This window comes from Strix uralensis, chromosome 2 (assembly GCF_047716275.1).
Source record: "Strix uralensis isolate ZFMK-TIS-50842 chromosome 2, bStrUra1, whole genome shotgun sequence".
Lineage (NCBI taxonomy): Eukaryota > Metazoa > Chordata > Aves > Strigiformes > Strigidae > Strix > Strix uralensis.
Genome location: NC_133973.1, coordinates 26121923 through 26142052, shown reverse-complemented (window position 1 = coordinate 26142052; position 20130 = coordinate 26121923). Strand labels below are relative to the sequence as shown.

At 42.3% G+C, this 20130-nt stretch overlaps 1 long non-coding RNA gene across 1 annotated transcript in view; it reads left to right on the top strand.

The window, feature by feature from the left end:
* The first annotated feature begins 589 nt into the window (after positions 1–589).
* LOC141940109 (uncharacterized) overlaps positions 590–20130 on the top strand; it is a 67802-nt gene continuing 48261 nt past the window's right edge. The window contains exon 1 of the long non-coding RNA XR_012627883.1: positions 590–692. This is a non-coding gene — a long non-coding RNA (uncharacterized LOC141940109). The remainder of the gene's footprint in view (positions 693–20130) is intronic.

Sequence of the window (20130 nt, the reverse complement as noted above, 5' to 3'; positions counted from 1 at the left end):
ACATTTGCAAAACTGGAGGTAAAAGATAGCACGGGCACAGGCATCTTAATTGAGTGACACCTGGGTAGGATCACGGTGAGAAATGTGCTTTACCTTACAACGTGCATCCCACACCCCTGCTTACCTTAACACAGGAGTAGGAAAGGAGTGAATAATTGCCTGCGTGAAAATTGGCTGTGGATGTCATTTCTCCTGCTTTTTTTGAGCAAATTCTCACCTGGGGCACACACCTTTCCCTCCTACCCGTACCCACACCCCCCTTTCTGGGAAGTGAAGCTGCCTGAGCAGCAGTACATCATCTCTTGCCCGGGCGGCTGCTGCCTCCCTGCCAGCCGCCCCCCCGGGGTGCCAGCACCCCCCACCCCCCCGCAGGTCTCTCCTCTCTACCCGCCGTCCTTTAAATAAAACCCTAATAACCAGGGCATGGGAGGGGTTAACTTTTTAGACCCAGACAGTCCCCCGCTGATCCGGTAATGAGTAAGCGGTGCAGCTGAATGCCAATAGCGCGGTGTGAACTCGGGTAACCCAGCTGAGTCCTGGGCGGGGGGGGGGTGATCAGCCTGATCCCCCCGACCTTCCCCAGCCCTCTCGGGGTCCTGCGGTCCCTAGCCTGCTTGCGTATGGCTGCTACGTGCTGCTTGCCTGGGGGCGAAAGCCTTTTCTAACAACTGGGTCTGAGTCAGCTGTTGGAGGTAACATAATATACCTTAGTCAATAGCTATATGTTGCACAATATACGATGTGGCAGTTCCTTTCTAACTTGGGGAGCCACCCAGTCTTTTTAGGATTTCCAGGAAGAGCTGTGGCATCTGACCTTCAACTGTTATTAAAAGAAATCAAAGATTGTATAACAGTCTGTCAGAGCTTTGCATTTCTTAGTGGAGTTATGTTTCATCAAATGCCTCCACATTTCTGAGCTTCACAGGTTCTTTATTCCTTTACTTGTTTATCCTCTGGTAAGCATTTATTAATAGAGAGAATTATTCCTTTACTGTACTTGTTTATCTTTCAGAGGGTTTGTTTTGTTTTTCAATTTAGAAGCAGAAGGGTCTCCCACGCATTTCATATTTCTATCTGCGGGTAAAGTCACTGCATGGCTTTGATAGCAATCTTCCAGCTGTCCATTTTCACCCTGGAATCCCTCCCTTCCACTGATTTTCTGCATTATCACCATAGTTTTTGACTAAGACTATTAATCCACCTGTCCCTCTGTGAAAGCGGCTAGATTGGCTTGTGTAAAAGGGGAACAAGATGGTATGAACTGTAAGTCTGCTATTAATCCTGTTAATAAGGGATTAAAGTGAAGCCCTGTGAGTAGGAAAGGCTGATTTGATTGTTTGGGACTATAACGTAGCTCTCCCTTATTGAAAGCAGTGTTTGCTGTGCATCACATTTTCTGATTTGCATATTTGGTCTCTGAGGAAATCAAGGTTAAATATAGCAAGGAGATTCTGCTGGCTTAAACTGGTAGCACAACTATGCTCCCTCAGCCTAACAGTCCCTCAGATAGCAGAAGTAGGAACCCTGTCTGTTCTTGCCTGGCAGTAACTGCATCCTGTAACACAACTTACATTGTTAGCTTATGCTTTGCCTCTGACCTTTACATGCTCTTTGCTTATGTACCAGATAGGCTGCATGCCTTATTTTAGAAGGAAAGAAGCAACAGAGGAACTGGGCTAAAATAAATATCTTGCCACTGCTATTTTCAGTAAACGACTTACAAAAGCAACAGCAACAGAAAGCTGAACAGCACCATATATTCCCTGTGCGAGGTTATCATATAGAGCAACATCAATCTCATTAAAAAAAAAAAGTTGATAATGTCTCTGTGTTAGAGCTTAGCATTCTGCTACTTCCTCAGCCTTAAGAGAAGGCCTATAAATTATTAATGCTAACATCAGTGTGAGACAACAGATGGTAAAGATTACTTGGAAAAAGTCTTCACATTAACATATTACGGCCCTAGTTTCACAGCACGTTGGGACTGTTGCCTGCTGCTGCCAGCCAACCTGGCCCTAGAAGAAACCTCCCAGCAGAGGGGAATCCTTGGGCAGCAGCAGAAAGGTCCTGCCCTGGTTCAGCTGCACAGGTACAGTGACCTGGCCACCACAGCAGAGAGGGGGCATTGTGTCTCACAGCACCCCTCTGACACCACACCAGCCCCTTGAGGGTCCTGGCATCTGCTATGCCAGGGACAAGGCCAAGAAAGAATGAGCTTGGGGTTAGGAAAACCTTCAGGTAGATAGAAAATGTATTCCTTGCTGAGATGCTTCCAGGTGGGATCAGTTGCGTTGCATACTCTGAAAAATAATATACGTTTATCAGTTTTGAATTGTTCTTGAGCCAGTGGTGATATGCGATCCAAAGTATTCACTGATATATCTGTGTGTTATCCAGGAATCTTGCAAGCAATGAAATTATTTTAGAGTTCTCTAGAATGGGTTACTTCAGCTTCCTCAGGTTTACAAACGTATTAAAACTGGTATCAAGCAAGTAAATGAGAGATTTCTTTTAGGAGGGTAAGTATACTGCATTGTCTAGCCAGCTAGCGCTTGTTACAGCAGAACATGACCTTTACTCTTGTTTCGGAGTTATCGGTCTATGACCCTCCTGCCCATCACTCTGCTCACATCATTTTTGAAGATAACTCTGTGTCAGAACCTCTGACACAGAAGGAATTTATCCAGCCTTTTAGGGACTTATACAGGAGACATTTTCTCATGGCCCATTACTTCTGCAAATGCATATGCCATGTGAGTGTTTCACTGTGATTAAATCATGACTTAAAACATAATTCTCATGTTCCTACATCCTCTGGGTGTCATGGAAAATTTTCCACAAAGCCTAAATAATGAAAACGTAAGTGAGCACTACCGTTCTCAGGCTTAGAGCGGTGGGCCCAAGTATGGCTTTATAAAATGAGCAGGAACCAGCTCTTTCTTCATTTATCAGCTTGTTGGAATCTTCTGTTCTCAAGAGATGGGCAGTGGCAGCAGGTGAGGGCATGGAGTGATTTCTAGAAAATGCCTTCAACGGCGTTGTTGCTGTGCTATTTTCATGAGTACCAAAGCCTTGGCTAAGCAGCTTTTGCTTCATAACTCATTATTTTCATAAATTGGTAATATCTATTTTACTGAACAAGTATGATTATCCCCTTCATGTTTTTGTCACATGAAGCAGAATCCTTCATTGCCCTGACTCTCACAAGCCTTCTTTAAGGGAAAATGTCTGTGTGCACAGCTGCCAATCCAAAATCCTCACAGTGAAACTGTTGCTTAGATCCCAGTGGCATGCTGTCACTGTATCCAGGTTTCACCTGCAGAGACTTCTGGCTTCACATTCAGCTTTACACGATGACTTGGAAAGTTAGGTGCTCTGCAGAGATTTGCTCTCGATGAGCAATTTTGCGATTTATCACAATCCTGAGATGTCACCTTGGAATCAGTCAGCCCTTGAAATTTCCTGATTTGGGAATGAGGTGCTGGAAGAGCTCTTTGAAGATGCCTGATGTCACCAAGTCATAAACCGTTGATTTCTGACTTTGATTTTTTTTTTTTAAACCATTTAACAAGAAGGTAAACAGGTTCTTAGAACAAAGACCAGGTTAATCAGGTCTGCTACTTAGTATTATTTTAGAATTAATTTTTCACCATAAAATTCCACTTACTATTATAGCACCTAATTTTGGTTTATAAAAGAATACCCCAAAGATCCAGTCTAGGGCCACTGAAGATTCAGATTAAGGTTAGCAGGGAAAGCATTCAGGAAACAGCATTAGTGGCACAGAAAAGGGTTCAGATCTTAGCATCTGATAATTCCTGACCACCTCTACCTAAAACCAGCTACACTGGCACAGATTTGCATTTGTCCGTGGACAACTAACAAGTGTTTACAGGCTCTGGATTACAATAGTGGCAATCTGTTAGGTCACAAATAATCTTGTTCCAAGTGCTGAATGTGGATAATTAGTAATCTGCTTTCTCTGAGCAAATATACCCCTAATAACCTCTTTTTGTTGGCCAATTTTATGGGCACTTGGGAGTCAAGGCCTCATTTGGCAGCTGCAGTGTGGGATGATGGCACAACGCAGGGGGAGGGTGCAGAGCTGGTCCACAGCCCCCCCCCCCCCCCCCCCCCACTCAGTGGTCATTTGGGGTCCTGGGGGAGAGCTATCGCTAAGACTTCTAGCAGAAGATGCAGGTAGGAGGGATTTTAGGTTATTTATTTGCCTCCTGGATGAGTTTCCAGACTCCCCAACCCATCACTGGTATCAGAGGGGTGATATCATGGGGCCCTGGAGGCAGAGGTGGCAACTCTCCTCTCCTGTCAGAGCAAGTCCTGGGGAAGGTTGCTAAGGTTCCCTGAGGTCAAAGGAGAAAAGCAAGAAGACATGAGTAAAACCAAGAGTGATAAAATATGTGTAAAAGCAAGTTTACATGAAGGAGTACAGGCTGTCCTGCACTTGTTCTGCCTGCTCTCTGAGCTTCTGCTGAGCAAGCAAGCTCAAATTCAGAGCCATGGGCCATATTTAGCCCATGTACATCCATCCTCCCCCAAGTCCTATCTGGACCTTAAACAGGAAGCAGTCCCCACATCTTTAAATTATGAGATGCAGTCCTAGTGAAGTGATCTTTTTGACTGACGTAAATCACTTGGGTTCAGGGAAATCAAACAACAGTGAAGAATCAGGGAAGCTTGTCTTTCCTAGCCAGTGAAGTATTAGAGATGGAAAGATGATAGGAAGATTTGGCATCATGCAAATGCATATAGAGGGATGAAAGTCATTGATAGATTTTTCTAAGTATAGAACCAACACAGTTCAAAACAGCTGGTGCCATCTCTGTCAAAAATTACAGTACAGGTATAGCTCTGCATGTTACGCTGCATAGACAATATGAATGCTCAGATTCTGATATGCACTATGTTTTGTGTGAAGGTCAGCTGGTGACTTATACAAAATAAAAATGCAATTAAAGATAACCTTGAAAGCGTTGAAACAAACCTAACTGAAGGTATTGGTATGTCTGAAGGGGTGTGGGGGGGAAACAAACACACAGAAAAAAGTTAATTAAGATTCCTGGGAAGGGAGGGAAACTGCTTGCCTCTCCGCAGAGGGACTAAATGCTGAAGGGAGGAGCAGACCTTACGAGGTAATGAGAGAGCTAAATGGCAAAGTTTGGGCTGGGAGAAAGGTAGAGCTTCAAAGGAGGAATGTGCACAACTTGGATCGTAAGCTGCCTTTACATCTGTCCTTAGCAAACTCGAAGATGAAAGGATCTGCACTCAAAGGACCTGCTTTACTGTTGCCTTTCACCTTCTGAGCTTATTTGTATCTATGCAAAGGGTATGTAAATTGCCAGGGCTCCGGTTCAGTGGCTTGTTGTCTACCTATATAGGATGAACCAGTCTATATGCTGGGCTCCAAATATGTGGGGACTCTCATACCCTGCCACCTGCTGCTGATGGTGCCCTGCACATGCTGTTCTGGTAAGGGGGGATGAATCTTCTCTAGCGCTTTGGATGATGTATCCATAATACTGCGACTACAAATGTATGTGAGACGAGATACTGGAACACCGACAAATTTTTGGTTTGGCTTGTTTGCTGCCCTGCCGAGGCCCATGGCACAGTGCCTGTGCCTCTGCCCTTTTGCCTGCCACCCTCCTCCCCCTTATGCTGCGACGGCAGGGGTGATGCCCATGGGGAGGGTAGCTCCCTACCCTGGGTGGGCAGCTGAGCAGCAGAGCTGCTGTGCATGCCGTCTCCATTGTTAGCCATAGTAGCTGCCTCCCTGCTAATGAAAGGGGCTGGGTGCTTGCAGGAGTTGGACTGGGGTGGGAGAGAGGGAAGGTGTGTTGTGGGGTTCCAGACCTGAGGGCTGGGAGGGAGAGGAAAAAGGGCTCTCTGCACCGAAGAGAGTGTCATCAATTTAGTTTATCAGGAGAGAATGGAAACTGTATAGGGAAAATGCTGAAGGATCAAGAACTGATGAAGGACTACAGCAGAATGTGTATTGCACATTTTTTGTTTCATTTAGCTCGTGGGAGTGTTAATTATGAGACTGTAGAAATGCTTGGGAATGACTGTATTTAGATAGTGTGCTGCAGGATTCGCTGCAGTTAAGCCCCAATTACTCCAATGGTATTAAAGGGTCCTCTGTGGGTTTTGCAAAATTCATTTACATCCACTTTAAGGCCCCTTTGCACAGCCTAAGCAAATGATAGCAGAGCCTAAGTGGAAAAAAAAAAAAAAAGGAAAGAAGGAAAGATTGATCTCAAAAAGAAATGAGCTTCACATTTGTGGTCTATTATAGCCAAAGGCACAATCACCTAATGTGACTCCTAAGGTTAGTCCTAAATATCAGTGTAGGCAAGTCCCTGGACAGTTGCCAGTGTCTCAGGGCAGATAACATCAGCACAAGTCGAGAAGAGGTCTCCAGTCTAGCCTGCGTTTTAATATACTATTAAAATAAAATGAGACAGCAATTAGTTTCTCTTCAGCTATTCCACAGCATAACTTCATCGGTCAATTAGTATGAATAAATAAATATAGGTCTTGAATTATTAAACTGCAAATAGAAGAAGCAACTGCATTTAATATTTCACTGTACCTTCTCCTTGCTCTTTTGCTTTGCTTGGAGTTTTGTCTCAGTTGGTATTATAGGAGTGTTATTGTCTGTTCTTAACTCTTTCCAAACTTTTATTTCTTCCTTAGGATAATTTTCTTACTCCAGTAACACTTTTAATCTTGGCTCAAGACATAAAGGTTGGATTATCAGAGGGTATGCATTCACAGCAGCAGTCAAGCCTCTGGGAGCAACAAGGAGATCAGTGATTTAAAAAAAAAAAAAAAAATCAGGACATTTAAGTGCTTCGGTATGGGCTTACTACCTTTAGGTTCCCACTTACTAAAATCTTGTCCTTAATCTTTTTCTGCATGGGCTATAGAAGAGTAAACAATGTCTGATTATCCCACCAGTTAATCCCTTTTCTTAGTAAAAGAGGCAGAAACAGGGATTGATCAGGGTTAGGATATCTCCTGTTGGTGTCTGAAGGCCCATAGCTGCTTGGGGCGGAGAGGGCCAGTCCGATGGATATGCTTAGGAAACTGGAGTTCCTGAGGCTGTAGGAACTGCCCAGGCCCTTTGGCACCTCAGGCTCCACATGCTGTGACTTTCTGAAATTTTATATGAACATGTGATCCACAGAGATCAGTCTCTTTAACTTCTGCATGGGGAAAAAGTCAGTCCTGCAGAAAAAGAAAGCCTCATTATAATTTTAGACTTTGGTTGTTTCCAGGAGAACTCCAAGAAGGAAAACCAGAGCATTTTCTCACTTGTTTGTTCACAAATGCTAGTGTTGACCTCTTTGGTCACTGGTGTTGATTCTTAGACATGTGTCACTACAGCTCTGTACTTTACCAAAGCATATGGATGCCAGAGCATGTGTTCCCTGTGGGAAATGGCCAAAGAAAATATTAAATAATAGTAACAGATTTAATATTCTATTGATGGGAATATTGATGCATATAAAAGGAGGAAGAAGTGCAACTTTAAGTCAATAAGCTGGAGAGAGCCTGAAAGCTCTCAGGGTATTTCTCTTCCTCCTGAGATACACCTGCCTTCTGACCTCTGGTTTTGATTTTGGACCAAATTCTCATAGTAATGGCACTGTTGTATGTGAGAACAGAGTGGGTTCTCCTGTAATTGCCTCAGGGATGAAGCACAAGCAATGTCCATGACATTATTTCGCTTAAGATAGATATGCTGGGGACCCCAAACTATGGACTCAGGCAAGCAGTGCAGTGCAATAGGAGTGGATCAGTAGAAAACAAGTAGTGCCGAGGAGGCAGTGTCCCCCTGTGTGCACTGTGAGGGTTCTTACCTTGGACTAGTTCTAGCAGCCTGAACTCCTGCCAGCAGCTGGAGCATACCAGGAGAGCCTCTGGAATGCATACTCTGGTTAAACTTTGTCTAAAAGAAGCCCAGCTCTCTTATTCTGAGACTGCCCCGCAGTGTGAAATAAGATGCACTAAGTGTGGGCAGATGAAAGATTTGTTAACCTGAATTAAAACACTAAAACTGATGCACCCTGCTAAAGGCAGCAGACTCTGCAGCAGCACAACCACCCCCCAAAAAGTCACCTGCTGCAGTGCTGCCTGCTTTAAAATCCAGCGCTGGCAGCCCATGGGGCAAGAGAAGCATGCTCGCTGTGGGGAGTTGGGGTGCATTTACGAGGCTTAGTAAGACACAAGAGGGAACGAGAAGGCTGACAGCCACAGCCCCAGGTCGCAAAATGGAGTAGTGACCTACACCTGCCCAGGACGGACTGACCTCTGCAGCCATCCGTCCTGTGGTTTCCTACTCTACAGTTTTCTGTGCTGATGACAAACCTTGAGCTGCTTATGTATATACTTTAAATGTATTATTTTTTCCCCTTTGAAGTTCCTTGAGGCACTCTGTGAGCTGAGTGCATTCCTCTTAGATTGGCTCACTGCAGTGTATTTTACAATGTTAATTTCAGTGAGATTTGTTTTTCTATTTTAGTTTAAATATTTTTTTGCCATTTTCTGGCCTGCTTTTATGTTCTTGTTTCCTGTTATTGCTCCTGTAAGATCTTTGAAGAGTGTAGTTTGGGTATGTTAATAAAACTTTTCGTACTGTACAGCGTTCAGGTAGAAATCATAAATGGGTCACGGCAGCAGCCAGGGGAGGATATGACATACAGTCTTGTGGTTATGTCTTACAAGCACTGCTGTCTGATCTGCTCTGGTCTGCAGCATTTTCTTCTCTCTGTTTAGCTGCCATGGTGATAGGTTACTTGGACATACCATAAATAGACAAACTAGCAGGGCTTTCACAGAGTCTGATCATGAGGACTGTCCTCTGGCCTAGAGCACTGGAGTTTATTCATATGTTTGGGAAAACTTGAGAGTCACTTGACACTGTTGCCTACAAAGCTGGTGTGGCAAGTAACATTGTGCTTGCACTCATAAGTCTACAAGAGCTTTTACTGGGAGGGCTGGATATAAGAAACAGGATACTTAATTCTGGCCAATCTGAAGCAGAGGGGTTTACCTCCTCTGCCCGGTTCCAGGCAACCTTTTGCAAACTAGCAAGGCTCCACAAGGATTCAGCTCAGTAGGTAAATGCCAGCTTTGGTGTCTCTGTATCCCTGCAAAGCAGAGATGGTGCCCTAATGCTGTTGGTGTTTGTGGTCCCAGAGCTCAGATGCGGCATGACCACACAGGCCCCCTTTCCAAGCATGCCGCATTAACTAGTTGCTGAAATCCCCATGTATGAGATATGTGCCAGACTGTGGGAGAGACAAGTAAGTCCCTGTCCAAGGGACCAAGGAAGGATGCTCCTTGTGTCCCCGCAGGGTCATGTAATAACAGAGGGCTTGCAGTTTAAAGCTGCTGCTTAGGCCTGCACCTTTCTGTGAGACAATCCCTGAGGTGCAGAACGAGTCTGCGAAGACAAAATTAAACCAGAGCTAGGACAGGGCGAGGACTAGAAGAGTAAGTCTTGCAATTGGAGCCTGAGACTCAACTCTTGTGTCTGCAGGGCCAGGGTAGCCCACAACATCATTCCTTGCGGTGCTCCTCTGCTTGATTGGGTCAAGTAGAAGGGCTCCTTCCCTGCCCACATGCTGAAGGAAGGTGGTGTGTACGGGTGGTGCTCCTGACCCAAAAGCCAGCCTGGTGTGCTGACAGCAGCACAGACAGGGTGCCATGCAGAGAGCACCTGCCCTGTGGTGTAACGGGGCTGGTAGAGGAGTTGGAATCCGAAAACCATCCCATGCAGTGTAGTCCCTAATCTGTGAGAGATAAGAGAAGATGGAGCCTAGGAAAATGGGCAAAAAATAGTTCAAAAGAAAGAAGAAACAAGAAGAGAAGCTTTTAAGAAGGGAAATATTTAATGTATGGAGGTATGTAGGGTAGATCAGCAAGGAGGAAAAGAAGCAGAGACAATGGGTAAAGCAAGTGGAAGAAATATGGAAGGAAGAGGAAAAACTGGGTAGGTGGAATAAAAGTATTAATAAGGATGGTTGGAATACTTAATCTATTACATGAGCTGTTAAATATAATTTTTCAATAAGGATAGCTATTTTGTTTAATGTTTTAGATGAGCTCTTAAATATAATTTATTCTGCTCTTTCACATTTGAATCTAAATTTTTAAAAGTAATTCCTAAGGGAGTCGATATGATTTTTTTTTTTTTTTTTTGGCTGCTATTCAGTTGGATTTGACTGTTATATATCTATCAAAATATTCCAAAGTATAGCTTTTGCTGTAGTATTGACCCTTTACAGAGCATAAACCCTACAGGAAAGTGGCAGGTGTCACAGAAAGGGAGAAGAAACCATTCAGAAATTAAAGTGTTCACAAAATGAGAATTTGTAGATGATGTCTTCAAAATGGAGGTGGAAATACAGACTGTGTTTGTATATGCTTATACTTTACATACGTGTATGCATGAAGTGTATAGAAAATGGAATTAAAGATGTTTTTACTAGTGAGATGATGATATATCAAGCAAACACCTCCCTTAAAAGGAAAAAACCCAAGGTGGGGTGATGGTAAAGTCTCACCATTATTCAGATGTAACACCTTATGTTGGAGAGAAGGCACTGGGTAGAGCTCAGTGACTAATTTGCTGGCTATAAGTCCTTCATTAGTTTTGCTTCCACTTCTGTTTGATTTCTGTGCTACATAGCATGATTTGCTAAATAGTTTCTGCAAACAATTATTTGTTGTAGAAATATAATATTCAAAGCTAAAGCTACAAGTTAAATTACACTGATTAGGTACAGGCTATGTTTTTAGTCTCTGACTGGATTAATAGAAAATGAATTCTTGTTCAAGTAAACAAGTCTAGACCAAGTTTTGGTTTTAAAAACAAACAAACAAACAAAACCCCCAAACTCCAACTTCATTTCTTTTCCTGAAAGGTCCTGTTATGGTAGAAGGCCTTTCTGTGTTGATGGGGAGTGAGGACGCAAGGACAGAGCTGTCCCAGAGCAGTCGTGTATCAAAACAAAAAGTGGCTCTTTGCGGGCACAAGTTTTGGTTTTAAAAACAAACAAACAAACAAAACCCCCAAACTCCAACTTAATTTCTTTTCCTGAAAGGTCCTGTTATGGTAGAAGGCCTTTCTGTGTTGATGGGGAGTGAGGACGCAAGGACAGAGCTGTCCCAGAGCAGCCGTGTATCAAAACAAAAAGTGGCTCTTTGCGGGCACCTTCTGTGCCCTGATTCAGGAAAGCACCTTCATAGGCTGAAGTCCGCCTCACTTTCTGTTAACATTGGTGGGATTGAAACACTTGCAGCAGGATTGAAGAATATGCTTGCGCTGTCAGAATTGGCATCTACATGCCTACTGTTTTTGTTACTATGACTTTTTCTTTCTTTCTAAATATTGATGTCAAAATAGTAACAGGAGGCTTTGTGACTAAAGAGTTCAGGTTTTCTAGGGATCAGTTGTGCAATCTCATTGAAGTGGGATCTTTAAGTTCATGAAGTTGCCTCATGTTTCTAATTGCTGTATATACATGGCCAGGTCTTGAATTCTGTTCTCACCATGCTAGATGAGATGGCTCCGGTAGATATAACGTCTTCAAAATATGTTTTTCACAAGCTTGTCTCTTTTCCTTGATAATAAGGGAAAAAAACCACATGTAATATTGTTGAATGATAGAATTGTCGTTGCATTTTGCAGTGAAAAGTTTTCCCTTGTGTGGTAGATCTTTATTCAAAATGTGCTAAACTAAATGTAAATAGAAGTCATCTGATTCTTCTTATATCAGTTTTGTTGTAACTGGTCCCCAATAGCTACCTGCTGTTCCAAGGTTTTGGGGTTTGGTTTTTTAAATGGCCAATGCCTGACCCTAACACTTTTTTCCCCTTAAAATTCAATGAGAAGTCTCCTTTAAAAGGTTGAGTAGCCAGGTCATGTTCCTGTGACCTTTGTTTCTGTTAGTGTTGAGTCAAAACACAGATCTGATGTGAAAATGAAAATAGCTTGTCAAGATTTACAACAGCATTCAAAGGCTTGGGAGTGGGTAAATGTGAGTCAGAAAGAGAGGTTCACATGAACTTAGGTGATTCTTCTTTTCCATTGTATGTGATAGAAAGGTGCTACATGAGAAGGTATTTTTGAAAGATACATAAACTCTGCACCCTCTGTCAAAGCTTCCACCAGAAGATGGGAGATAGTCCCAGCAAAGCGGAGCTAGACTTAAACAAACAATGGGTCAAATTGATAAGCTTCTTGCTTTGACTCCATGTCCAGGGAGTCATCTGGGGCACTCTTGCTAAGCTAGGAGCAAGCAGGCACTTCCAGCCGGTTTAGTTCCTCATCTGCTGTGGAGTCAGCAGGGGAGGTAATGCATGGAGATATGTCACAACACTAAAACATCATGGGCAGCTGTAAGCAGCATACTAAATCACCAAGCTGAATGGAAGAATTAGCTATTGCCCATTCTCTTGTGGACATGATAAAGTCCTTTCAAAAATCTGGCCATTTTGGTGCCATCCAGATGAGTGCTGTAGCAGCACTCTGCCCAGGAGTGCACGCACATACGGGTGTGCACTTATATTAAATGGCCATTGCCACATAAACGTTTGTGGGGGTGTCATCAAAGCTGAATGTTCATTTGGTTGCTGTTTGAGAGCTGTCATGAGCTTCTCTTGGATGTGGTGGCTCTGAGATTCTCTTTTTTATTATTTTTTATATACACTTTATTTTTCCCATACTATACTGAAGCACTCATAAAGCCTCTCCAGTGCATCTGTTCTTCCTTCTGTATCTGTACCCTCATGGCCTTTGCTGTGTCTGCTACAATAGTCTTTTGGGTTTTAACATGGTTTTCCAGCACAGGTCTAGGTGATACGGTATTGCTGAAATCACCTTTCTTAACAATCCTGTGACTTCTGTCTTGTAAAACCCAGAATATATTCTCTGATGCTCCGAGCATTAAACTCTTTCAGAAAAAGCTGTCCTATATCTTCAAGAACCTATTTGACTCAGCTTATTGCTACACCCCAGACTTTTGTTTCCTATTTTAAGATTTTTTTTCCCAGCAAATGACTAAAGCCCTTATCTCCACCATTTTTTTCATCTTTTGCTTTTCACATTTGTACTGTATCTATAGAGCTACCACCATTGCCTCACTGTACAGACCTTGAAATCTGCAAGTCACAACTAATCAACATATTAAAAATTGTTTCAACTGCCCTCCAAGCTTCAGTCCAGCAAAGGACTTCCATGTGAGAACAGCTGTGAGTTCACAGATTGCCCCACCGGATTTAATGGCCCAGAGTTTTTGACCATTGCAAGCAGCAGAACTGCTACTGTCCTGGAAAATACAAACCCCAGCAGAGCGGGATGCATGGTGTGCATCTGTGTGTTCTCTGCAGGGTGGTGCTCTTTCCTGTGTTGTTTGTCTAACTTCTATATGTTTAAGCACTCAAAATTCGCTTGTCGGCTTGCTCTGGGAGTAGTTTTGAGAAATGGGAAAATTCTTGTCCTAAGCAGGTTTGGTTAAGGATCTGGGTCCGTCTTCGAAATCACAACACTGCAATGTTAAGTGCATGGCAGCTGCATGTGGAATAGGCCACAAAATATAGCAACCTTTAAAGGAAGACAAGAAGATATGGGTTGAGAGTGCAAAAGGTAATAGTAGTGTACACATGATGGTGGTGAACTTAAATGATGATGCCTTACTAAATGAGGTCATCATCTAACACACCCTCCCCTCTATGCCTGGGAATGAATGTGTGGCTGAATTCTGATGAAATATTTGTCAGTCAGTGGGTGTTTCTTATGTTTACTCCTACAAGTATGGAGGCTAAATCACTTGTGTCAGGATGATATGAGTAAACTGAAGGTCACTTTCAGCATACTTTAGCATGCCTCAGAGGCACTACTGATAAGGAAAAAGACAAAAGGACACAAAACAAAATTAAGTTTTAATTTCTCGCCAAAACTATGGCTGTCAGAAACAGGGAGATGAGTGAAATCTCTTGTAACATAGAGCACAGGAGTGCATATTTAACGTATTATCTGATTCAGCCTATCACAGAGACAGAGCATGTAATTGTGTGTGTGTGTGTGTCTGTATAAGTATGAATATATGCGGATCCTAACACGTAGCTCAGAAAAATTTTAGTGACGCACTTTCATATCTAGCTTCAGTATAAAATCTTTCTGCCCTAAATTAGATGAATACATAAACAAATCAGATATATTAATTTTCTGTTGAGAATGCTTTGGTGATTGCTTACAAAGAAAAGTTATTTACATGCTGATATAAGGCATTACTTAGCATAATGAGCGGTAATTTTCTCATCCTCAAAGGTATTAGGCTCCCTTATGTGTTATACCTAACTCAGCTACATAGTTGTGCTGCTCTGTATGATCCCCAGGTGCATATTTGAAAAGCTCGGGTTTATTCTGATTGAGTTTTATGGAGCCAGCTGAGAGCCTGGCAGTCAGCATGCAGGTACCAGACCGGCAGCCCCTGCCAGCCTCCAGCACCCACCACCCCCAACGGGAGGGACTAAGCAAGCTTTGGCCCCAGAGCCCCTCCTCACTGCTGGGGGAATGTCAGATGGCAAGTGCTTTTGACTACCCACTGGGTGTTGGTAGGCAACGTACCTACCTGCAACTATCCTTAATGTGATGGATATAATGATACTGGGGTTCTTTGGTTTTTGAGAAATGACTAATACACCCCCTGAGGATAACTGGTGTTTATGTTATGTGCTTGTATAGGATCGCTTCCCCCTCCTCCTCTTGAAAATACATTTGCTGTATATATGTAAGAATGAAGAGTCACAAATGGTAATAGTTGTTATTAACCACTAATGACATTGATCTGAGGCTTTAAAAAGAAGATGGTTTCTAAAGAGAGCATTCAAAGTCTGAAGTAGAAAAGATTATATTTTTCTGGCCTGAGCTGTGGAAAGCCCCTTCACTTATTCTGAGGTTTACCAAAGAACACATTTATGTTCAGAGTCCATCTTTCTGGAAAATTAAGACTTGTGTTCATCCGGCAAATAAATAAAGTGGACAGAAAATTAATTCAAGTCTCCCTTGACACTATTTTGGTTTTGTTTCGGCCTTGATCTGGTCCTGAAACCACTTAGCCTTTTAGAGCCTCTGGCTTTTTGATTTCTAGGTTTTCTGTGGAGAACCATGGCAAGGATATGAAGTGCAGCAGGTGGTCTCCATAAGGTAGATGAGGAGTAGCATGAGACTTACTGAATTGAGACAGTCAACTTTGTTAACATTTATTTGAATTCAAACCAGTGGCAGGCTGTGAGCCCTAGAGTCACTCTCAGTTTTATGATCTTAAATTATGAGCTGTTCAAAAATACATTGTATTTTCTGCTTAAATAGTTTTATGTCTGTTTATATTTTAATTGAAACGGTATGTAGCCATCTGCAAGTACCTTTCGTATGAAGGACATTACTAAATATTGGTATTGCAAAGGTGTCTTAAAAATGCATTTTTACTGCGATACAAGGTACGTGTTTGTTGAGAATCTCTCCATTAAACAATTAAGCCTCTGAGGCTTTTGCCTGAAACAGGTATAGGTTCTGTTTTGTCAGCAACAAATGACATAGCTGCCTGTCAATAGACGAAGATCTTGCATGGAGCTACAGAGAGGTCAGCATGTATCTGATGGCAGCCTGAGCTTCCCTGTGTTCAAAATAGTACAACACAGTGTTCTGAAAGCTCCCAGTCTGCTCCCTGCACAAAGGACCCAGGGTGCACCTGAGCCTTCGCCTTTACAAAAGCACGCATGAGCGGGAGTACTCTGAAGAAGCAAATATCACAGCTCTGATGCACCAGAGTGAAGGCAGGTGTTCATATAAATGGAACTGTTGCATTTACTCACTTCTTTTTAAAGAATCATAGAAAGATTTAAGTTGGAAGGGATGTCAAGAGGTCTCTAGTCCAATCTCCAGCTCAAAGTAGGGTCACCTGTGAGATCAGACCAGGTTGCTCAAGTCTTTGTCCAGGCAGCTCTTGAAAGTCTCTAGCAATGGAGTTTTCACAGCCTCTCTGGATGACCTTCTCCACTGCCTGCCTGCCCTCATGGCTAAAAAGTCGCTCCTTATATCCAGCCTGAACCTCTCTTGTTTCAACTTTTAGCCGTTGTGTCTCATCCGATGCAAGAGTGTGGCTCCATCTCCTTGACCACTGCCCTGTTAGTAGAGGCAGGTGGCCATTAGGTCCTCCTGCAGCCACCTCTTCCCCAGGCTGAGCAAGATCCAGCCCCTCAGCCTCCTCTCAGTTCCCTCAGTTACTCATCAGCTAAAAAAGACCTCTTTTGCCTTTCCTGCTTTGGTGCATGTTCACTGAGGGTCGCTCAGAGCTGAGTGACCACAATTGTTGGGAGGAGAGGAGACTGTAGTACAAAAAGGACTTCTGAAATGGGATAATACCTGTGCTAGCTGAGACAGCTTCTGCAGCTCAGTGGTGCAGAGAACCCGGTGTCCTAGCTTGGGAGCAGAAAGTGGCACGGACTGGCTCTAAAGCTTTAAGTTAGAAATCATTGTTCAAAGTAAACAAGAACTGTGTGCACGAAGCATAGGAATTCAAGTGTGGGATGTTAAGCACCCTCTGCATTGTTGTGCTCTAACAGCACAGGAAGGTGCTTTCAGCATGTATCTGATGAAAGGGCCATGGGAAAGGTAGAGTGAGTCTCACCACCACTTGTTTGTGTCTTGAACTCTACTAGACCACTCTTTAGGTAGGACAGTAATTGCACTGTACGATCACTTTAGTTCCAGTATATACACAAAACCTTTCTCAGTGAGTAATCATTGGCCGGTACAGTTAATAGAAAATGTGGAAAATCAAAAGTCCTGACTTCAGCAGAAGAGTACTTGGGTTCTGCAATAGTTGCAAATATTAGAGGTTCTCAGCACGTTTTGACTTCATTTCACTTTGATTTCTGTTGCTGTTCACTGAAGAAAAGGCTCTTCTCCCTCCCTCTCCATTCTCTCTGTATTGAGTACTGGATATGCTGTTACCTTCTCACCTAAGCTACTGTAATGTCATTAACTGCTAGCATACTGTGGAACACAAAAGAGAAAATCTTGATCTGTGATTTCCAGGGTGCTTTTTTCTTTTTTTTTTAAGTAGGGGGGCAATGAGTTCATTTTGGGGAAAAAAAAAAACTTTCTACAGAAGTTTCTTAAAAGGGTTCTGGGGAAATCTGCTCGGTATTCAGGTTCTGAAAACACTAGGAAAAAACCCACATGAAAATGAATTGAACTTTAGTCTATTCTGGCCCTAAAACATAGAGGAGTTTGTTTCAGACTTTTATCTTTCAGCTGTGGACAGATGAGACTGGACAGCCAATTAGCAATGATGCATATCTGTTGACTAGACATCATGGGACAAAGCTACCGCTAGTTTAAAATACCATAATTCCACTGCCTGCCCTGAGTTTTCATCTGTGCTGGACAGGGATCCTGACTAGTTAGTGCATACAATAGAAGTGTGGGTATAATTACACATAGGTCTCCTTTAGAAAAATAAGACAGCCACAGAAACAGAAACCTTATTGTCTGAAGGGAACAATTCTGCAAGAATTGGGAGAGTCTTTGCCAGATTTGTTATGAAATAATGTCAGGGATCATGGTATAGCCGAGTGCTGCTTCTTTCACATTGCATGTGAGGCATTCCAGCTGAGCCCTCTCTTCCTTGTATTCTCTGCAAGGCAACTCTCTCAAAAGAGTAGCTTACAAACTTGGAAAGAAGGCTACTCCATGAAGTAGCCCCTACTGGATATTTCAACTGTTTTTTAAAATTTATTTCTGTTTAAACTCTCTACACACATAGATAAGGACCACAAAGCAATTTATCTGTTTTTTGCCACAATGTAGCTTCATCACAATTTCAATGAAAGGATCAGACAATTTTAGCTATAAATTTACCCTAAAATTTCTCCTGAAATCAGTATTTTCAAACAAAACTATGGAATTAGAAAAATAATACAATTGAGTAGCAGATGTTTAAAAGCTGCTGCTTTCCAGCAATCCTCTGATGATCAGTAAGTCAAAATAACAATGGGAATTACTTGAGTGGAAGACTAACTACCATCATGCATTTAATTTACATCTTAATGCATTGTTGTTGTTTTTCCTGTTCAAGTAAACTACTTCTAAGGATGCACCTGTATAATAAATTTCCATGGGAATATGCTTATGTGAATTTTTTCCTTGCTATGTTAAGCATTACAGGGTCTTCCAGGAATCAGGCTGAGATTAAAACAAATGTCTTGAACACTAGGAGTGAAGCAGAATTTTAAGCAGGAATTAGGAGTTTAGGGGTCAGACCTCTCCTTTTCTTGGTATTAAAAATACACAGAGGTTCAATGGGTTTGGTTGGGACATAAAAGCTAGTGTGTTGGCTATACAGAGACAGTTCCAGCTGGGTAGTTTATTATTAGTGTCACACAGTGATGTGTATGTGTGTGAGTGAGCAAGCGAACTGCGTACATACACCCAGCACATATCTATCACGGTCCCGCTCCCACCTGTAATGGGGGTCTGCAGCAGCATACAGACTTTCTGATAGTCTTCAGCACAGGGCTGAATATTGCCTACAGCTCTTGATCCATCAGTAAATCACCTGCCAACCATACCATACCACACCTATAATCCCCTAACCATCTTGTCTGTACCAAGTTTGTGAAGTCCTAGGAGAAATCAGGTGAATATATTTTAAATATGCAAGTGGTGATGACCTTTCTGACTAACACTGACTATGGGTCTGACTGACCTTGGCAGCATGAGAGGGTCATTTTTTGACATGGCTGAACTGTTCTTGAACAATTTATCCAGTGTGCTGGGTACAAACAGTCTTTTCTTCAGTATCAGGCATGCATGTCTTATCTTTCTACCTATTCTTTTTTTAAAGAATCTTAGCTATTGTGAAGCAGGCAAGGAAAAACGTGTTCTCTATTTATAGTGTTTGTTCTCCTCAGCCTCTACTATTCTACCCTGGACAATAACATTTCATGAATGCCTATTTTTACTCTTTTTTTTGCTTGGATGATTTTAAAGGAGTTTCTTTTTCTTCTGAAGCACTAGAGAACCGGGTCTCAGGGCCTGATTCTGTGATGCTGACATTGATGGGCCATTTCCATTGACTGAACTGGGTTTTAAAACAGCCAATCTTTTAAAAGAGCAGTTCTTGAAAAACAACAGGAGCGACTGAGAATGCCTAGTAAGACAACTTCCTTCTGCTCTGCCTTCCAAGGAAAATTCTACATTAATGCAGGGAAGGGAACAGAATGAAGAATCCAGTCAGCTCTGATTTCTCTTTGTGTGGGGGTCTGTAATTTCCATGCTGGGTTGTTTGGTTTGGTTTTTGTTTTCTTTTTTTTTTTTTCCCCCCAAAAGAAGAGGCAAAAGATCATGTCAGGTTTTGGTTAAAGATAAAGATCAGTGTTTTCTTCTCAGTGGATTATCAATGATAGTCTCTAAAACAGATTTACCTGCCTGAATTAGTCAAATCCTAATGTAGGCAGTGACAAATGCAAGTGTGTTTACGTGCAAGGTTTTCTTTTTCTAAAGGAAATGTTGTGAAGCCACTGCACATGAAGAATATCTCTGGGGAAGAAAAACATGGTTATGAATTTTAAGGGAGAAAATCAACTCTTATCTGCTCCACGCCACTCTCCATTGCCCTGGCTATTTTGTTGCTGGGTTTGGGGCTTTGTTCCTTCCATTTTACTGTTTCACAGATGGATTGGAGTAACTTGGAGGCATATCTTTTTTATTTATTTATTTTTTCAGCAGCCATAAAACATTACATTACAAGAGCTTTTAGATCTGTATTGCTTCCTGTTTTCATGACATTTTATTTTTTTGTCTTTGTCATTATTTTGAAGTTTTATATCTGTTCTCCGTGTTAGAGAAATAGAAGATGCAAGTGTTGTAGGCAATATTTTAACCATGTCATTTTAGGCCACGATCTCACAATGTGTAGTGCTAATTTTAATAACGATTTTTGTGGAAGACATCTAATTCTAGTGTAGAGCATGAATTGCAGAAGAAATATACCTGTACAGTCCTATTAGGATGTCCTTGTTTAAAAATCTGGA